The 21,587-nt window shown below is 38.9% G+C and overlaps 1 protein-coding gene across 3 annotated transcripts in view; it reads right to left on the bottom strand.

Moving 5' to 3' along the window:
• LRFN5 (leucine rich repeat and fibronectin type III domain containing 5) overlaps nucleotides 1–20,877 on the bottom strand; it is a 261,831-nt gene extending 240,954 nt beyond the window's left edge. For 2 of the 3 annotated variants that reach the window (XR_004423120.1, XM_033106910.1), the window contains exon 1: nucleotides 19,172–20,877. The gene's annotated coding sequence lies outside the window, so the exon portion shown is untranslated. The remainder of the gene's footprint in view (nucleotides 1–19,171) is intronic. The other variant, XM_033106911.1, reaches the window with a different exon arrangement.
• Nucleotides 20,878–21,587: the final 710 nt, after the last annotated feature.

The following is a 21,587-nucleotide window of genomic DNA, read 5'->3' as shown; positions in this document are numbered from 1 at the left end:
AGAGCCCAGCATGAAATACCCTTTTTCATAAAAGTGAAAGTTTCCTACTATCTTAGATTAAATTAGAAGTTTAGGTGCTAGAGATACTTTCCAAAAAAATGCAATATAAGGCAGAGCAGAAATTCTGAAGCCACTGAGCATTTTTTGGGACGTCACACTGTTAGTGAAAGCTTACTAATAGCCATGATAGGATTTGTAAATAGACTGATATAAGCAGGAGAAGGAGAAAATTAGAAAGTCCTTTACTGCAGCTCCCGCTTAGCTCAAGAGGCCTGGCAGCTGCCCAGCAGGTCTCCAGGCTCACACATACCTCTAAATCAAAGAAATGCGTTTTTAAAAGTCCGAGGAGGGGAATCTATCCTATTTGTCACCAATACCTAGCCCAACAGGATTCCAGGATTTTCACACACCCCTAAGGGATGTGTTTACTCATCCCCCAAAATTAAGGGGATGTGTTTACTCATGCCCCTAAATCAAAGAAATGCATTAGGAGAGAGAAGACATCCTGCTTATCAACCCATCCTGTTTGTCACCAATACCTTACCAACAGAATTTCAGGTGTTCACATACCCTCAAAAGGATGTGTTTACTCATCCCCCAAAATCAAGGGGATGTATTTACACATGCCCCTAAATCAAAGGGGTGTGTTTACTCATGACCCTAAATCGAAGAAATGCATGGCTAAATGCCAGGGGACTAGGCACCTCAGGAGGAGAAAGGGAGATAGACAAGGGAAAGGGGGAGGCAATTCTACCCAGAGAAATGAAAGCCTTCATTCAATGCAGGCGGGGTTGCTTCCCTCCCTTAGGTCAGCCCGCTGCAAGTCTCTGAGTGTACTCCCATTTTCTAATAAACTTGCTGTTCTAAGCTGTTTTCCCTTTCTTGGAGTGAACTTTCCCACATCTCGGAGTGTACTTTCTTTTACTAATAAACTTCTGCTGTTCACACTGCACAAATTTCCATCTCGTGGTTGAAGTCTTTCCTTCAAGAAGACCAGGGCTGAGGTTTTCAACGCCATTTTCTGGTAGCAGCTAGACATATAATTTGTTTTCTACGGTGCAAACAACATTCTAAAGAAGCTTGGTTGCTAAATTTCTGCAATTTATTTATAGAAAATAAATTTGTAAATACCACTGATCTTTCTGTTGACATATAAACACTTAATAGTGTATGCCTTTCATCATTTAGAAATATTTGTTTTAAATTTTATTTGATCTATAACTACAATGGCTATTAAAACCTTGTATTGTAAGCTTTTTATTATGATGAATTACTATGTGTACAAGGAAAAAGTTTCAAACTCTATAATTGAGTAAAATTAAAGTCATTTGATGCTCCCACCACAAGGAAACTGCTATCTACTTTTTGTGTGTATGTATCCTTCTGAAGACTATTAATTCATAGATATGTGAAAGGAACCAAACTTTTGCCATCCTGAAGCTACTTTTTGGAATACTGACTTTAAGCTGTTTACTAAGAAAGAAGCCTCAAAAAGAACTTTTGACCCTCCTCTCCTTTCCTGCCCAAGAGATTCAGACAGAAACCTGCTTCAAAAGGACAACTTAGAATGCTGCCTTAACCTAATCTGAATTAAGTATGGACATCAGGCAGGCGTCTGTTAGCTAAATACCTTGTGTCCCATTGTTTCTGAGTTGCCCAGCCAGAATTTGACTGCCCTCTAAGTTCTCCTCTTCCTCAATACCTACAAATTGCCTATTCTCACTCCTGAAATCTAATACCCCCCCTACTCCTTTGTCCAAAAATGTATAATATACCCAATGTTGCCTCATGTCTTTGTTGAATTTGGAATTTTCTTGCTTAATTGAATTCTCCATGAGCATGTATTAAACATTTGATTTCCTCCTGTCAATGTCTCTGTTAATTTGATAAGCCTGGCTAGAAAAACTCAGAAGATAGGAGGAAAAGTATTTTATGTTTTTCAGCTCCCACATATACATTTATGTGTAGGTATATTTTTTTACACAAAGAGAATAACATTATAGCCACCATAATTTCCATTCTTATATAACCGTATATTTTGGACTGCTTTCTTTATCAACAAGTACAGATCTATTTCACTTATTTAAAGAGGAACACAATATTATGTTAAGAAACTTGTTTACTATCGATGCATACTTTGGTTGTATAGTATTTTGTAAAATATGTTTTTGCTATTACAAATCATATTGCAATAAACTTTCTTGTAATATATACTGAACATGTGTAACTGTAACTATGAGATAAATTTCAAAGCCATACCTCGATCGTATTAAACTTTAATGATGTTGAGTATAGTACAGAGAACTATATAAAGAAAAGTATTCTGTAATTATATTACCCTCTCTGGTTCATTAATGTATCTCTAAGCATCCAACACTTAATCATGATGAAGATAATAAAAAAAATCTGTATCTTAGAAAACTATGAATGAAAATCCTAGCAAAATATAGTTAGAGTTACTTCATTAAAAATTAAACTAGCAACTGATTAAGCTGTAATTAAGATCTTTTATGTGGAATTAGTCTTTTTTTTTTTTCTGTTTTATTTTTTAGAACTAAGGCAAAGGAAAGAAAAAAAAACAAGAATCAGGAGGGGCATTCTTCACTGATTTATGCAAAAGAATGTGTGTGTGAACTGTGAGAGAACTGTTATAAAAAGGTACCATGATTCAGTTTTTTGGTGCTTTGTTTTTGCTTTGTTGTTGTAGTTGTTCCTTTGGTAAGACTCTGTACTTCAATTAAGTTTCCCAGCAGTGATGCAGAGTAACAGTATTTCAAATTTCAACCACTGCTTAATCAAAATGTCACTTTGGATTGTCACTGGTTACACTTCACAAAGCTCAGGGTTACCTCAATTAAAAATGAGTCTTTACAGCACTTTGCAGATTCTGTGCAGACTCATACAATGAGTGCTCTACTCAGGCTGAAAAAGACAGGAAAGGGAGTACAATCTTTATATCTCTTAACATATTCTATTTTTGCTGATAAGCTTCCAGCTCATTGTTTTTCCCTTCTGTAGAATTATCTGAAGAAGTTGCAAATGATAGTACATTACAATTTATCCTCCTTGTTCATGAACAATCTATTTTTTTATTTTAATTAAATAATAGCAATGATACTTACACAAAAGCACTAACTGCAGGAAAACTAATTAGTCATTCAAACTTCAGTCCACATTGACTGATTAAAAGTTCAATGTCTTGGACTATACTTAAAAAACTGAGCATTATACAGTATGCTTAGATAGTAAAATATATGGTTTGTGTGCTACTCATGGTGAAGTAAGGGATAGATGTTATTTCAAACTGGATAGCTGAAGCTTAAGATAATTTGACATCAAAATACTTTATGTATGTAGTGTCTAGGAACCATTTCCTTCTTGGTAATTTAGGAACTTATTGTTGTATATGTAATTGTTAAACTGGTTATATTACACTAGAGGAAATGGGAACGTTCTCTAACCACAGTGCATTATTTTCTTCACAAGCTGCCACCGACATCCTCCCAATGAAGAATGCAGTTGTGATTTCACCGTAATTAGTAAATTTTATTAGAGTGCTCCAACTAAAATTTGACTATAAAAGGAAGTTTCCATTATCACTATATTGAAGAAAGCTAAAATGAAAGAAAGTATCCAAATTTTAAAGAACGGATGTTACCTTAAGAAGCCTGCCCAGTACAATCAAAATATAATAGAAATATGAGTAGACATTGCCTACAGTGATAAATTAAGGCTAGAGAGTCAGGGCTACATTTTTTTTTTTTTAATTTCATCATGCGAAATAGACTGTAGTCTATTAAGTGTACAACAGCTTTATGTCTAAAAAAACAATGTAAATACCTTAATTAAAAAATGCTTTATTGCTGGAGAAATGCTAATCGTCATCTAAGCCTTCAGTGAGTCATAATCTCTTTGCTGGTAGAGGGTTTTGGTTTCAATTTGCAAAAAGAATGTAAAATGTGTGAAGCACAATAAAGCGGAGCACGATAAAATGAGGTATGCCTGTATATATGAATAGCCTCTTACTGTTCTACTATAGTGTGAAGATCAATAAGCAGAAACCTCACTTAAACTGCAGTTGGGAGAGCCTACAGGGGGTGTTCTCATGCTGTACCACTCATTCGCAATTGCCCCAACCGGGAAGAGACTGTATTCTCCACATCCAACAGGAAGACGTTTTTGTTTCCTACTTTAACAGCAAGAATGAAGACCTTCTCCTTGCTCAACAACCACTCAGCCAATAAAAAGCCACTACCCTGCCAACTCCTAGTTTCCTCCAATGGACTCTTCGTTTACCACAGCCCCTCTGAAGTGCCCATCTCCTCTATAAAAGCACATTCCTCTCCTTTGTTCTCTGAACTTGTGCATGGTTCACCATTAGAGCACATGTCCCAAATTACAATGCTTTATCAGTCTCGAATAAATCCATTTCGCTAGATAGAATATTTGGTTGACTACTTGTTTAAGGTCAACAATAGTAAAATGAAGCTTGTGTTATGCAAATATTACAAAGGTGTTATTTATCTTCTCAATGATAAATAGACAGATACACTTTTCTAAATTCTGTTAGACCCATATTTCCAAGATTTTACAGTAAGACTATAGCTGGACCACTTTCAAAATAACAGGAATTGCTAAGAAATATTAAAGAAGTGACGGGGAGCAGAATTTGCCACCCCAAAATACACCTCTTTGGCATAAGATTATTTTAGGTTGATTATTTTTAAGAAACAGCAGACACAGGAAAAGCTCTAAAAGCTTAGTAGAAATTACCCTTTTTAAATGGCAATTTACATTTATAAGATAAGGGTATCTTCCTCTCTGTCCCAGGAAGAGGATGACCAAATCTCTAGAAACTCTTATCAATGGAGAAGGCACTTAAATCTGTGTAACAATTAGTATTACGTGCTTTGCCTGTTTATCTCCCATAACTGGCTCCCGCCTCCCTTTCAACATCTTCTTTTGTCTTTAGCTGGAGATGATATCGTATTTCTCCGAAAATGAGACCTAGCCGGACAATCAGCTTAATGCGTCTTTTGGAGCAAAAAATTAATATAGGACCCGGTCTTATATTAATTTTTTGCTCCAAAAGACGCATTAAGCTGATTGTCCGGCTAGGTCTCATTTTCGGGGAAACACGGTATTTAGGATGATGGCTTGAGCCATTTTAGGGAGTTACTCAGTTTTCCTATATATCTTCCATGTATATAGTAGGCACACACACTAGTAAGCTTCTGTTTGTCTTTTTCTTGTCAATCTGTCTTTTTATTATGGGGGGGGGGGTGGTGGAAGGAAGGTGTCTCAGCCAAGAATCTGGAAGAGTAGAGGGAAAATTATTTTTCTTCTCCTATAACAGGAAACACTCATTATCAAAGTAAAATATTAAATTTCATTAAAGCTGTGTAGGGTTTTTAATTTCACATGGAGAATAGGAGAGTGGCTTTTCATGGAAAATAATTCTGAAAGAAAGGAAAAGAGGGAAGGATAAAGGAGGAAAAGAGGACAGGAGGAAGGAAGAGGTAAGTAAACCAAATAGTTATTTGATTCCTTCTAACCAAGTTACAACATTGAGGATGTTAACAGAACACAAGTCAAAACAAACAAGGGCTTAAAAGAACCAGTTAAAGGACCTTTGCTCAGAGTATCAGGAAGCAGTTCCCCTCCCTTCATATCATGTGATAATATGAAGCTACCATGATACACCCTTCCAAATCTGAGAACGGAATTAATAGAGAAAATAGAACCGAAAGTTGAGCCCCGTATTTTCAATTATTTCAACCCTGAATCGAGCTTTACCTGAAGATAACCCTGCTTTGTGCTATTGGTTGTATGAAGGAAAAAATTCCTTTGTGCTTGAGCCAATTGGGATTGGATTTTCCACTTACAGCTAAATGAATCCTAAATGACACAAACCTATTTTCCTTAAGTAATTCAAGGGGTTGAAACCAAAAACCTTAGACTATAGAATGCTGATTATATAACCTGAACTCTAACAAGCTTAGGACCATCACATCATTTCATGTCTCACTCTTTTAAACATTATTCAACTGTAGGTCTCAACTTCTCCTTGGACTGCTATACATATAGCCAACATATGATTTCAACTTACAATGAAAAATCATATCTTTAAATTATTATTGATAGTAACAATTCAGTAAGAATAAGTACTGACTCCCTTTAAACTCAGCTTACTCACATGAATTCTCTTCATCCAAGAAGCACCCCATCCCACAAAACAGATTACTTCGTCCAGGAAAATTCTGTACTATGCACTTTGAATCAGTTTGAAAGAGTTGATACTTCCTATCCCCAGTATGGATAGTATTTTATAGAGGGAATATGTGGACAGGCAGGATAGGGAAAATCTTCAGAATGAACATTAAAACATTACATTGTTTCTCAAGGGATTTTTTTATATATATACATATTTCAAAAATGGTGATTTTTTTTTTCTTTTCCATGGATCCCCAAATGTTCATTTATTGACATTATAATGTAAACACAATATACAGGAAGTGACTATAGAAAAGGAAACTGGTTTCTTTCTATTACTTATAAACATAGATTTTACTGCTGTATAGCCCCATTCCAAAAACCAATATTTATTGATTAATATACATATGAATACTCAAACACCTCCTGAGCATACACTTTATACCAAGCATGATTTCACTGAAATTCCCTATTTTCCTTTAAAATTGCCATTGAACCTGCTTCCTTCCTTTAATATAGAGACTTTAGAGATTATTATTTATTCTATATTTTTCACTGTAATTCTATAGATATCACATGAAATTGAAGAAATGATTTCCCCAACATCACTGGAAAAATTGGGTCAATAATTACACATATTGATTTGTCCATTTCTTTTTACCTCAATAAAACAAGAAGTGCTACAGTTATATACTCATATAGTTACTTAAAGAAATATTTTAATTTTCAATTAAAAAATATTCAAAGATGTACTAGAACTATTGAAGAGAGTACTGTGAATTTTTACAAAAAAAAAAAAAAACACCAATAAAACAGTTATCGGTACAAATTAGCCTAAACAACTATAAAAATCAACTCTCCCAAACAAAAGAAAGTTGTTCATTTTTCCCAGCATTCGATGTACATGAACGTTATATGAAAAGCAGATTTGTCACAAAGCTAATGGTGCACACACAGGCCCCTTCCAAGACACCTTACATAACTTTTGTGTTTGTAAATTTGTATTGTTTTTCTTCCAAAGCTCTACCAAACTGTATAATTTTAAAACTCAAACATCCTAGATCGGTCCTCCCTATTAGATAACTTCTAAAACAATTATCTACAGTTTTCCTAATCATGTTCTAAAGGCCATCCATTATTTGAGATGTTTCTTTTAAAATATTATTCCAGTTAGTTGAACAATACTTATTCTAGCTTTGTATAAAAACTTGCTCTTTTGTCATTAATTTCTTTGAAAACTTCTACATTCATTGGTAAAGAAAAGTATTGCCCTGTCAGTGTTTTAGAAGAGTCCTTCAATCTTGGGGCCTCGGCACAGTAAAGTAGAAAGAGATTTGCAAGCTAACAATCTACTCAGGCCAAATATTATATTCCGATATATAAAATACAAGGATATGTATTTTGCTAGTTTGAACATTCTATTATTTGCCGGTCACTGTGGGAAGTGCTGGGAAAGATGATTTCACTTATTCCTCACAAGAGGCCATTGGCACATCAACATTAGCTCCATTTTTCAGATGAGGAAATTGATACATATCATGCTAAGAAAATAATTTTAATGTATATTGTAGCATGTAGCAGATGGAATATGTGGTTGTTATAGAATTCACTAGTAGAAACTTCAAATGATTAGCACAATACACATTGCCTAACTTATATTAAACTCTAAATTCACAGTAGGAATAGACAGGTAACAAAGGTAAATAAAATATTTCATTTTCAATATATTTCAGGGAGACTGTCAAATCCATAACGAAACTCCTTTGTGGAAAATATTTAGAAGAATGTGGTATGCATTACCACGCACCCTCTCACATATGTATCTCTCCACTAAAAGTAAAAACAAAACAAAACAAAACAAACAAACAAAAAAACGAATTTGATTGTATTTTAGAATTATGTATTTTTGTAAATAAATTAATAAATAATGGTTCCCTTGAGCACTTTTCCTAGTATAGAAGGATCAGCGAATTCTGTAAATCTTATAATTGGATGGAACTTGGAAATCACGCTGTGTATCATTAAGACATTTACAGTCTAATTTACAAAAGTTAGAAAACCATTTTCATTGTACAGTTCCATGGCCTATATCCTGTACCTTATTTTACGTGTACCAGTATGCCAAATTTCTGTAACTTGATACATAAATAAGAACATTATTAAATAAAATGAGGTGTGTATGAAGTTCCAGAATAAAGTAACTGTGTAATCTAGATTTAATTTACAGAAGAAATAAATAGGAAATATGAATCACTAACACATAATTAGAAAGTAAAATGAAATCTTGAAGAAATAACAAAATGTCACTCTAAACTAAACCCAGCCCAAATGCAACTTGGAGAAACAAAGACAAATTTTGGGGGGGCTGTAGGTGAATGGCATGATCCCTGGCGTAAGAGGACAACCCTTTTAGGGACACTTCTCGAATGCAATGATAAGTGGGTACAGAAAAAACCAGGCAAATCAAAATTACATTCAGCCATGTTAGGAAACATCTCAAGAAACATTTTGAGGAAATTTGAGGTATTTGAAGAATTTACAAATACTTCCAAAGATTTAAGAAAATAATATATTTTTCAAAAATCCATGTATCCATGGATAGATGGGCAGCACAGCTGGATATAGTAGGTATTAACTTATATTTGATGAAAGTATTAAAAAATGGAGGCAGGGCTGTCTTCCAAATAGGCATGATGGCTGGGTATGCCCCATTACCCAAGGGATATCTCTCAATTATCTATTCCTACCTTATCAATTAATGGCTTAAGTAACTACCATTTTATTTGTTCCTGATCTGTGAGTCATCGATCTGAGCTGGTTCTGCTACAAGTCTAACCTCGATCTGAGCTGGTTCTGCTACAAGTCTAACCTCGGGTCACTCAGGTGACTATAATTACCTGGAAGCTCAATTGTGTCTGCAGGGCGTAAGGTGGCCTCATTCACAAGCATTGCCATTGGGGCTGGCTGTCACCTGCGTCACTGCCCCCAGCAGTGCTTCTTCTCATGATGTTAACATTTTTCCCAAAGGGCAAGAGTGGAAGACACATGGTCTCAGGAGGATTCAGCTTGTAATTTCTGCCAAACCTATTGTTCAAAGCAAGTCGCAAGCCCGTCCAGATTCAAGGAGAAGGGAAACAGATAGATACTCTTGGTGGGAAGACATGCAATAACTCTGTGGCCATTCTGAATTCTCTAAAGGAGGTAAGAAAGTAAATAGCAGATGGTAATACATCACATGGCTTCATCCAGAAATGGTTGGGCCAAATACATATCTAGAATTAACCATCACATTTTGGTGGATTATCAGGCCCGTGTCATTAAAACAACAGCATAGAAATGTAGATTAAAGGTGAGAAAATGAGGTTGTTATTTGCCTTTTTTCTGGTCCTGTCACAAAGGGAGGAGGTAACGGGGTGGGGGTGGAGGGTGCAGAGAATAAGAGGTGAGTGGAACGTAGAGCACAATTGGACAAATGTAAATGTCTTAATGATACACAGCGTGATCTCTAAATTCCATCCAATTTTAAGATTTACAGAATTCACTGATCCTTCTATACTAGGAAACGTGCTCAAGGGAACCATTATTTATTAATTTTTTAAGACATATGAGGCAGTTTACAATGGCCTGCAAATCCCTTTTGCAGATGAGAATTGGTAATTAGAGTAAATCACCCAGCATCACATAGTCTAGACTAGCAACAACAACAATAACAAAAAAAGTATATATTTATATTCCAGACTCAGGATTAAACACTTCCTTCTCAATACTGCTACAAAATCCACTAACGGATAACCATAAAGTCTTTCATAAACTTCCAGATATAAAACCCGGCAATTCGTAGAGTACCATGAAGACAAAAGAAGTTAAGAATGAGATACATATTCAGAGGATGGCCATCATCCCTTAAGGCGGTTAAAAATACATGTATGTAATAATCAACAAAACACAACTATAAGGGGCAGGAAAAAAAGGGAAATCTCTTAAGTATAATAGATATAGCAACTTCTTTAGAATCAGAAACATTCAGATTTGAATTCTAGCCCCATCATCTAGTAGTCATATAATCATAAGCAAGTAAATCAACCGCCCTCAGCCATAGGATAAGCTGTAGGGTTATCGTATGAATTAGAGGAAAGTGAAAAACAACAGTTCCTGACACAGAGTACATTCCCAGAAAAGGAAGACGACACTGCTACTGGAAATCATCATCACCTATTAATATGACCCAAGATACATGTATTAGCAATTCCTAGTACTTTCCATATAAAGTACCGGAGGAAAACTCATGTGCTTTCCTCAGTGGAGGAGGTCTTAGAATTTTGTTCATCCTCAGACTTTTACTTTACAAAGATATCTAACAGTCTTGTTATTTTGCTGATAAGTTCCTATCAGTGAGTTAAAAAAGGAAAATAGGCCCACTAAAAAATAAACGTTAACTATAAGAGAGCAAAGAAAAAAATCATACATAGAAGACAGAAGAGAAAGAAAAGAAGTTGGAGAAATTTTAGTTTCAGTACGAACTGCCTTGAACACATCCTGGATTGGTCCCTAAGAGTGTTATGCAATGATTAACATGCAGGGAAGACCTGAAGTCTTTGAGGAAAGGTGAACTGTATTTAGAATTGGCGCATAAATTTTAATATGTAGCACTTACATTAAAAGTAAAACTTCTAAAAATCATTTTAAACTTGATGCCCAGAAAGAATACCATTTCAAGATTATGAAGAATGTCAATAACCAAAAGACTCATTCTGCAAGGACACCAGATAAAGGGAGTTTTACTGACATTTCCTTCTGTATGCAAATTATGTTTCCCCTTGTTAGAAATTAGGTAACCTCAGATAGAAGCTGGAGAAACTGCTAGGAGTGTCATGGATAGTTTTATTCAAAAAAACGGGGCGGTCACTCAAATTAACTGAATAACTATTCTAGAAATCAATACCATCTAGGTTTAAGAATAAATTAAAAGACAAAGATGTGAAAATGTCATCAAGACTGACTCAGGCCTAGGCTTGCATCTCTGAAAGAATATTTGTTCTTCACTCTTGACTTCAGCTTCCTCAGAGTGGCTTCTATGCCATTTCAGCATTTGTGTCTCAAAAGAGAAATGGTGAGGAGAGTATCTAAGCAAGTATTAAATGCTGAATAAATGTTTGTATAAGGAATCCAAAAACGGGCCTTGAGTCATTCTTGTCTAGATCAGAGCCCATGAGGCAGCCATCCCATCACCTTAGGGTGAAGTAAAATCTACTAAACTTACCTTGCCCTATCTCATTGTTGTTCATATTTATTATTAACAACATCATTACAAGTTATACATTACTTTTCTCTCACTATTTAGTGGAAAAGATTTAAGTAATTGCATTATTATAAGCAAATCATATGATGTCCATGTTGAGAAACTCAGGTGTGGACTTCAAGAAGGAATTTATCTACTGAGATGGACTCCCACGATCAACCGTGGGCCCAAATTTTATGAATAATAAGAGTCAAGTGGCCAATTGCTGAAAGGGCTTCTCACGTACTCTGTACATGGGAAAGAACCTCTGTCTAAACTCTCCGCCCCTGGCTTCTTTACTCCCTGTGAGTCAACCACTTCAGGGAAAACCTGGTTTCATCTTTTCATCATTGGACTGAGACCTGCCTCATCCAATCAGAACTGCACAATTTGGATATGTCATTTACATAAAATGAATCTAATCAATAACCTGGGTGGAACTTTTGCTATAAAAGACAACCTCCCCTTTGTCTTAGTGAAACGCAATTTAAGTTGCTTCCTGAATCTGTGTTTCCTGGGCTCTAGCTCCTTTTTTGCTCAAATAAATGTCTTTTATTCTTTATTACAGCCTAAAACTAATGTTGGCTTATCTTTACCAGGATTTAGACTCAGAATGGCAAATATTTTTCTCTTGTGACCAAGTTTGGATTGAGGAGTTGTAGCATCTCAGAGATATGTTAAGGACTCTAATGCCTTGCCCAATCTCAAGAGGAAAAAAAAAAGCATTGATCAAACAAGTAATTTCTGACATGAGTGCAGGATGGAGAGTTACAGCATGTACCTGCTTTCTGTGTTCCAAAAGCAAGGAAATAATGGCACTGCTCAACAACCCACAAGGTTTGTTGGCGTTGGTACCACACATCAATGAAAAGTGACACAAACAAACATCGATCTAGAAGACAGAGATAGTAAAGACTTATGATAGTTAACATTTACTGAGTATGAAAGGCAAAGGGGCTTAAAATCATGACACTGCCCCAAACCAGTTTAGGTCCAGAATTATGTTTCATCATAACCAGAGCAATCATGAATTGGGGATCCCAAGTAACTCAGTTTAAATATTTGAGGTACTGTCACTGGAATTAAGACTTATTGTGTGTCCCTCCTCAAATATTAAAATTAATTAGAAGCCACAGGCTGCCAGATTTTTGGCTAAATCCCAAAAAGAAATTTTATGATATGCCCATTCAAAACTGGAATAATCTACTTCAGATGGAGCGATTTCAGAATCACTGCTTCATCGAGATGACCAATTGGCTTTAGAGAAAATTTAAAATAGAATAGATGTCAGAATAATACAACAGTTTAACAATGTCAGACCCATGGGGGTTAAAATGAATTTAAATTTGAATGTCTTGGGTAAGTCATGCACTCTCCAGTGTACCAGAGATCTTAGCCCACAATTTCTTAAATCCAGCCAGATTTCCTGCTTTACAACATCTGCTTGGTGTCTGAAGACACACAGTCTGGTGTGGATCTGGTGTGGATGAGCTTTAGCATTCCGTGGTACCCTGAGGATAGAATGACCCTCCAAAGGATAGGCCTTGAAGACATCCAATTAACACCTTGTTCAGTTTCTTCCTTTACCCTCATGATAGCTAATGATGAGATGATAATGATGACGGTAACCATGATGGTATCAGCTAAACATTGTTTTTGTTTGTTTGTTTGTTTTGTTGTTTTTCTTTTTCCATTATTAGCTCCATTTCATAGATGAGGACACTAAGACTCAGAGAGGTTATAAGACTTGTTCCAGGCTACACAGGCCTGAGACACAGGTTTGTGAAATCTTCAAGTTTGCACTTCTAACCACTGCAAAAATCGACTTCCACAAAACACAGTTACAATTCTCTGATTCCCTCTCTCACACCTACTACAAAGCATAAAATATCAAAACAGAAAAAAAATAGCAGTCAGATATATCAGTTATCTTCAAGCTTATGCATTTGTTTATATCTTTCACGTTACCAAGACAATAAGTTCCTTGAGGTCAGGATCCAATGTCTACTTATATGTTGTCAAAGTGCCTAACATTTGAACAGTCAATACATGGCAAATATCCTACATAATTCCTACAAATAACTGCAATTTTATGGTGTCAGAGTAGGCATATTTTTATTAAGTGAGGCATTTCAAACTAAAGTATCAACAACCCACATGGTTTGTTGGCGTTGGTACCACACATCAATGAAAAGTGACACAAACAAGCACCCATCTAGAAGACAGTGAAATCTAGAAACACCCATCCGTGAACATCAGTGATACGATGTCTCTCCATGTAGCACAAAGCATATAGACTACTCAGTGCAGTGTTCAGTGCTGTCATATAAATTACACATGTTTTAATGTCGCTATACAAATGCCTTAGTACTAATAAAACAAGTGCACATAAATCATTCCATAATCCAATTTTTACACAATGGGAAATAATAACAAAGACAGTTGGTTTCTAAGAAAGAGACCACAGCCTGTACTTCCAAAGAAGATATGAGAAAGTTAGTTCTCATGGTTACACAGTTGATATGTTCCCATTAGTAAATCACTTTAATGCAAATATCCTATAACTTTGGAAGTGACGCTACTAAGATTCATGATAAACCTACTTCTAGACAGGAAATGAGAAGTCAACATGGGGAATGGCATCCAGAGAATAACTGGTGCATGTCCTTTAGGGCTCTTTAGCATTTCCTTAAAAGAAGTACAAGAGGCAAAGTGAAAATACAGTAATATAAACAACACTGTTTTGTCTTCTAGTCTATTCCTGCTAAATGTATTGATCTAATTAGTGATTTCTTTCATTGTTTTTCTAGGAATTAAGAAACTGTTCCCAGAATTGGGAAAAAGGATGTTATAACTTGATCTTATTACTTCTTTTCTAGAGCCTTTTTTTGTTATAAAATCTAAAATAGACTCAATATTCAATGACAATTCTACAATTGTTCTTCACAAGGATTATAATAATACCAATTTCAAAGTATTTCATTGGGAGGTTTCTTAATGTAATAAATTACATGTATGCTCCCATAAGGAAATGAAGGACATAAGATTTAAGATTTAGCAGATTTCTTCCATTAAAAGGAAATATTTTCTAGGAAGACCCAAATTGGTCAGTTGGCATTTTCTTCCAAAGTAACCAAGTTTGTAACTTAACCAACATAGACTATCAAAGCCAATTTCCAAGAGATCTTACAACTGTAGTTTGCAGTTTAAATAATAAAGCATTTTCATGTGGTGTACTTTGCATCAGTGAAATGATAGTGCATTTATGTAACCATGTAATTCCATTGTAATATTCTATCACTTGTTAACCATATTCATAATTAGTATTAAATTATGTCATAGTTCAGTAAATAGCATTCTGTCAGAACAGTATCTATCAGAATACTATGATGTAAATACTTAAAAATAGCATTAACGATCTCTGAGTTAAAGTCTCACGTTTCTATCTCTTACTATATTTATATGAAACTGGGGTTTTCATAATAACACAAAACTTATATTGATAGAGCATAATAAAAATGGTTCACCTCTAACCAGAATAGCTTCAATACTTATAAACATAATGCTTCTTAATTTCACCATGCACATACCATGTAATGGACAAATTACACTGCCTTAGGTTTTAAATCATCCTCAATGATTGAAAGCTGCCACGGGAATAAAAATGTGGGCTGTAGAAATATAATGAGTAGTCTCACTCTCAAGATTTACTGAACAAGGCAAAACTATGTACATGTGTCAGTGGAATGATTTAGCAAAATTCTCTATTAGTCACATATCCTACAGGGTCACAATCACATCTATTTAAAGGCCTAAAGTTATATCTTTATATTTAAATGAAACAGAATATATTATATTACACACAAAACTCTGAAGATAATGCCAGTATATTACATTTCTGAGTTAAGAGAAAATAAAAATCACTGCAATTAGTTAATAGATTACCCAGTTAAGCCTTTACAAAGTGTCAAGTGGCTTTCTTCCTGCAACCTCAAAATGGGCAAAAATACGTATTAGCAATATTATGTATTGTAAATGTTTCATAAAATAACTGAGTAGTTATTATGTAGAACTATCATGTAGTAGTTTTTTGTAGAGGCAGGGACATTGTTAGATAACTGCAAGCATCTCATCCCAACCACTAACAACACAGCAATAGTATCAGCAGAAAGCCAGATCCTAATTTCACCAGCTAGAAAACTCAGCAAAACTATCCAGTTTTGCTATCCAGCCAATAGTGATTCAAGCAGCCAGAGGAAATAGAACACTGGTTTAAATGGACAAAGGGAACTGATAAGTCATTACTGAAAAGATAAAAGGCAGATACAACATATGATGGTCATTTAACAACAATACCTTAAGTGGACACTGCTTTAACACCAAGACACCATGTCATGACAGAGACAAAAAAAATGGAAGGGGGGGGGCAATTTTTCCCTCAAGTGACCACAGCTGTTGCTATCCCCTCTTAAAAAAGGGAAAGAAAATCACCTCTGGCTGGTATGTCAGAGATATATCTTGATGAACCCCTCCCAAAACACACAAGTACAAGAATATCATATTCCAAAACGAGGGGAGTGTGTGTGTGTGTGTGTGTGTGTGTGTGTGTGTGTCTGTTTATACATACATCACACATTTGAGAGAAGAAAAGAGGTGTGTGAAGCACAGAAGATGGGAGTTGCTCAAGGTCATTCGCCTCTTGAAAAAAGAAAGGGGGGAAAATGACAAAAGAAATGGTCTGAGGGACAGGAGTCAAGTGACAACTTTCCACCTGCCTATATGCTCACATCTGTTCCCATGGGTGTCCTGACTTTCTTATTATTCTGCCCCTCTTAATAGTGACCATCAGAGGGCTTACAGGGAAGGAAGATTATGCTGGGCAATTTCCTATAAATACCTGACAGTCTTAACCCATTAGTGAGCCAGGCCAGCTCTGTCTAAGCACAATGCTTAATAAGGAGAGTGGACTCAGATCTCCAAATTGGTTTGCATATCTGTCTCCCCAGACAAGGGAGAAGGGAAGGGAGGCAGAAATCCCCACTTTTTTTTTAAGGAAATTCTTTACATGAAAATCTATGCTAGCAAGTCCATTTGTTTATGACATTTCACCTAACCTCCTGAGGATGAGGGTATAAAGACAAAACTTAACCTGCAAAACACTGAATCCTTAGTGAGAAAAGACCAAAAGGACGTGCAACCAGGAAGGAGAAAGGGAAAACATTATTGTCACAAGTACTTACATTCTCCATCATCATTCCTTCTTTCCTGGGCACTCTCTAAATAGGTATGCATTATTTGCTAAGAAATAGTATGAGTCTGATATAGTTTCTGTTGCAAATAATATTCTGAAGAAATCTGGGGGACAAAGAGGTGTCCTTGTCAGATTTTTAGTACACATTCAAATCAGTTTTCTGTCTAGGATTTTCTGAGTGATAGGGGAAATACAAATAAATTTACTAAAACAGAAAATGAAGGAAAGGAAAGGAAAGGAAAGGAAACGGAAAAGGAAAGGAAAGGAAAGGAAAAGAAAGGAAAGAAAGGAAAGGAAAGGAAAAGGAAAGTCCTCACCTAATTCTTCCCAAATTCCCAGTTATTTTGAGTTTTTATGCAGGCAGTACCCTTTTCTTTCTGAGTCCTCAGAAGGTAAAGTGGAGACATGGTTTTCTGATAAAGCCCAGGTATTCTCTCTACATCCTTTCTTGGTTCTCCCTAGAACTTGAAGTTACAGAGCAAAGCTATCTTTACAGTGGCCCCCATCCCCTTCATGTTTATTGGGCATGGGGGGGGGCTGCTGAGGGAGTAGGGGCGTTGGGTGGGGAGATGGTGAGATTGGGGGGTACAGTTGCCTTTCCATTGGTATTCCAAGTGGGGGTAAAACACAAGTCTAAATGATGAGCTGATTAAATCTGGGAGAGGAAAAGGGGAGAGAATAAAGACAGGGAAAAAAGGAAACCCAGGAAAAACACTTAGTTTCAGGTTTTGAATCCTGAGAAATCATACACTATTTGAATATCAAGGCATTTTTGCAGTACGCTTTCATTCTATGTTCTTGAATATTCATTTATAAGGGTTGCAGGCACAGGACACCACTGCCCTCACTGCATCTCTCTTCACCTCCTTCCTCTCCTATCCAGGCGGCCACCTCAGCCATGATGCGCCTGCTGTCTGCCAGGGGGCCCACGGAGCTCTCCTGCCCCGCCCCAAGAAAGTGTGAACCGCGGGCCTGGCAGCTGCAGTGGAGAAGCCCAACCCCCAACCCCCTGCAAACATGGCCTTGTAGCACCACCAGCCTGTGAGGGCTGCAGCAGCAGCCGAGCCCAGACTCCAGAGGAGCCGGGTACATCAAGCGAGAGAAGCAAGCTAGTGGCCAGATCACAGTCTGCACATGCCATCATATGGATATCTATAGAAACGCAGCAACAAGAAGAACAGCGGACAGCGCCCCTACACTTTCTAAGCCACTTCAGCAAAGAGAGACCCTGGGAGCAGGCCCAGTCAGTGTCTTCTGGAGCAGGGCACCTTGTGCTGGGCCAAGTGAAATCTTCTGTTGGGGGAAGCCAGCCGGCAGCTCTGGAAGGCGGGAGACAAACCAGCACTCCTTAGCTGAATTATTCAGACCGCCTTCACTATGGAATAAAACATTGATGACACTACTTTGGAAGTGCTTTATCTTGTTAATCTTAATGCCCTCAAGAAGAGAGTGAAATTTTCTGTAGGGGACATAGAGGTGTTGGGAAAAGGAAATGAAAAATCAGGTGCAAGGGTAAGGGGCTTTGGAAGTTCATGAAATTTGTTCTGCTTCAACCTGCCATGGGAATCTCCATTTTAACATATCAGACCCAATATGTTAATTAGGAAGTCACAAATCCACTGGCAAGAATTTTCACAATATATATTATACAAACAAACACAAACCCCCCCAAAAAAGAAAATCACTACACACAAGCCCCTCTCCACAAATGAGACAATACATCTGGGGATAGTAGTGGGGTGGTTGTTATGGTTTTAGCCTAGCTCCTCTAGATATAAAAATGATTTATTCCATAGATCTATTTTTCTACATAAAAGCAAACCCTCATAGTTAAATACCCTATCTCAACATACACCCGAGACAATGAATTCCCTTCCATACAAAACAAGTAACAAGAAAACTCCATTTGGGATTAAAGTCTCCAGATGTGTAATTTACAACTACTAAAGGAACTGGAAAGCTTGTCCACAAGAAGGAAGGGAAAACAACCTGGCACCAGAGGTAGAGAAGGGTCAAAAACGATCCTTGCCTGAAATAATGGGTGGAAACCAAACACCCTCTAGCAGTCCACAGTCTGGGGAGGGCTGGATACCAAACGGTCCGTGGCAACCATAGTCTGAAGGAAATACGGGATTTTAATCTCTGGTATCTTCGGACAGGTTCAACACGCCCAGCTTTCCAAAATAATCAGTTAGGGTGGAGCCTATCCATATTCCCTTAGCTTTCACTGCTAGATTAAGTGCTCAAGTATAGATTTATATTCCACCTCCTAGAAATTATATTACAACATCACGGAACGCCCTTGGATACCCAGCTCTTCCTAATGATTTGCAAAACATTAATAAGTAAAGTAGCCTGCAATGCAGATAAAACACTAGAAACAAGATCAAACGGAAACTGGGTGAGGCGGGTAGTCGTTTGCTTGTTACCTGGTGCCTCTAGAGGAAAAGACGATCGTAGGAGGACTTTCTGCCGGCAGGTACAATCCCGGCAAGGTGGCTCCAGGTGGCTTTCACAGTCGTACGTGGGTCTCGTTCCTCACTTGGCTGCCCTTTGCCATAGCTCAGCACCTGCATCCTAGGGAGTCCGAGAGTCGTCTCCTGCCACTGCTGCCGCTGCCCGCAGGTCGCGATGGGTGGGGAATCCACCGCGATCTCCCCATGAAACCCGCGTTTCTGCGCCCGGGGAGCGGGCAGAGGCAGGGCAACCGCGCACGCACACACAGACACACTCAAAAACACACTCACACTCTCGCACCCAGGCGCGCGCGCACTCGTATTCACCCTTGCACACGCACACGCACACCCAGCACAGCACAGGGAGAGAGAAAAAAGGAGGGTACCGGTCCTTCTCACAATTGGTTTCGATGGCCACCGGACCACAGGCAGCAAAGAGAGTGGTCTGGCATAGACCGCTGATCACGTTTCCTTCAAGTTCTCCTCCAACCCAAATCCACATAATTCAAGAGCTGGTGACATGTTGGCGGAGAATAGAGAGCAGGGAAAGGGCCGAGGAGGAGTCGGGGATTTTGTTAAGCAGTTTTAAAAGCAATCCTTGTTACCTTGCTTGTGCAGAAACCAGAACCAGCTCGAAGGGCTGAACTTTTGGCTTTAAATGATGTGAACCGAAACATAAATATCCTTCTGGACAAGACAGGAAGGTCTGGATGCACAGGAAGAAGACGGCTGCAGGACCCTCTGGTGACCTTGTGATGTACCTAAAAGCAGGTTAATACTGGCGCTTTCCAAGCCTCTGGGTAAAGCAGTTCACACACATGTGTCCACAGCCAGGCAGCCGCTCCGAATCCAGCGGGGAAAATGGGTCTGAGCGTCCTCCGCCCTTTTCCAGAAGCCGGGCACCGAGGGGCACCGCCGAGTTAACACATTTGCTTTTGGGCAGTTGGATAAAAGACAGTCAAATATATCAGATAGGCGCGCGCGTACACACACGCGCACGCACGCACACACACATACACACACACACACACACACACAGCTAGTTGTAGAGCGGCTTACAAAAAAGAAACGCCAAGATGACTTCAAAAGGTAGAAAAGATCCAGAATCCTTCCAGAAAACGGAAGGGCCAACAGAAAGGTTATGAAAATCTTCCCAGGTCTTTCATTATTCCTCTCTCTTGTGAGTGAGTGAGTGTGTGTGTGTGTGTGTGTGTGTGTGTGTTTCCAGAAGGTTTCGTTTGTCTGCCCCACCCCCGTCCCGTTGCGCTTTTTTCTCCTGATAGAAACCGACCGTGCAAAATGGATTGTGTGTGTGGGTTGTGCTCACAGCCCAGAGCTCCACAAAGTCAAGAATCCGAAGGGAGCAGCCAGCTGCGAAGCCCTTCACATCTTCAAGAAGGGAAAACACGCGCAAACACGCACACACGCGCGCACACACACACACACACACACTGAGCCCTCAATTCGGACCGCTCTGCACAAGCTCACCGCCTCCCTGCGCGCCGCTGCACACAGCGCCCCGCCTGCTGCCCGCGGCGCCGGGCAAGTTCGCGGCTCAGGCTCAGGGCTGGTAGCCTAGATCTTGGACTGCGGCCGCGGCCGAGGTGGGCCAGGATCCCCCGCTCCCCGCGGCGGCGTGTTCCGGCAACAGCAGCCGCCCAGCCCGGAGGACCTGCGCCCCGCGCTGCAGCATGGAGATGGAGGCGGCGGCGGCGGCGGCGGGCGCGCGGCCGTCGGCCCGGCCCTCACCGCAGTGACGGGAGCTGATGCGCCGCCCAGGCTCGGAGAGTCAGGCGGGACCCCGCCAGGGCCCCGCGCAGCTCTCCAGTTTAGCTCCTCCGAGCCGGGTGTGTTCGGACAGATTTACCCCAGGCTCTTGCAGAGGGCCCGCGCGACGCCGGCAAATCCCTAAGCTGGGAGGCGCGGGGGCGTTGCAGGCAGGGGGAGGGGAGAAGGCGGAAAACCCAGAAGACGGAGGCGAACTTGCAGGGGGGTCCCCAGCCTCTTATGAAGGGTGGATTTGCTAACCGCCCACTACCCCACGGTTACAGGATAAAGGAGTGCCACCGGGTCAGCCTGCGACTGCTAACGGCGGTGGGAGAAGTCATTATCTATATAACCCGCCGGAAAAATTTTGAGACCGAGGGCTGCTAACTTGGGATCTTGAGACTGGCTTCCAGTGTTTCCTTAGTAGTAGGTGGTAGGTTTGCTTACAAATCAGATGGAAGTGGAAGCTAAAAACACATTTACATGTGAAAAATCAATTGAGCTCAGCATCAGATATCACGAATGCTGCAGTTGGCCACATCTTAGTATATCAAGGGCAGAAAACAAGCCCAGTAGTCGTCATTAGCGAGGCCTGGCCACTAAGGTCACTGGGACAGAGAAC

This window comes from Rhinolophus ferrumequinum, chromosome 6 (genome assembly GCF_004115265.2).
Source record: "Rhinolophus ferrumequinum isolate MPI-CBG mRhiFer1 chromosome 6, mRhiFer1_v1.p, whole genome shotgun sequence".
NCBI lineage: Eukaryota > Metazoa > Chordata > Mammalia > Chiroptera > Rhinolophidae > Rhinolophus > Rhinolophus ferrumequinum.
The sequence above is the reverse complement of the archived record's forward strand: the minus strand, read 5'-3'. Positions and strand labels throughout refer to the sequence as shown.